Source organism: Pterocles gutturalis, unplaced genomic scaffold, assembly GCF_000699245.1.
Source record: "Pterocles gutturalis isolate BGI_N339 unplaced genomic scaffold, ASM69924v1 scaffold496, whole genome shotgun sequence".
Taxonomy (NCBI): domain Eukaryota; kingdom Metazoa; phylum Chordata; class Aves; order Pterocliformes; family Pteroclidae; genus Pterocles; species Pterocles gutturalis.
In genome coordinates, this window is record NW_010102609.1 from 1,100 (window position 1) to 1,315 (window position 216).

Below are 216 nucleotides of genomic sequence, written 5' to 3' on the forward strand. Positions count from 1 at the left end.
TGGGGAACGGAGTTACCGAGTCCCTTCCCAAACACACGCTGTGTTTTACTTCCCAGCTCCTTTTCTCTTCATCTCCCTTTTTTGGGATTTGTACCCGCTCTCGGTGCGTTACAAACACCCCTCCACAAAAGCGGCCAAAGAAAAGAAAAGCAAACGAAACGCTCGTACTGCAGCTCCCCCACCTCTCCTGGCGCGTCGCTAGAAGCAGCCCCCGAC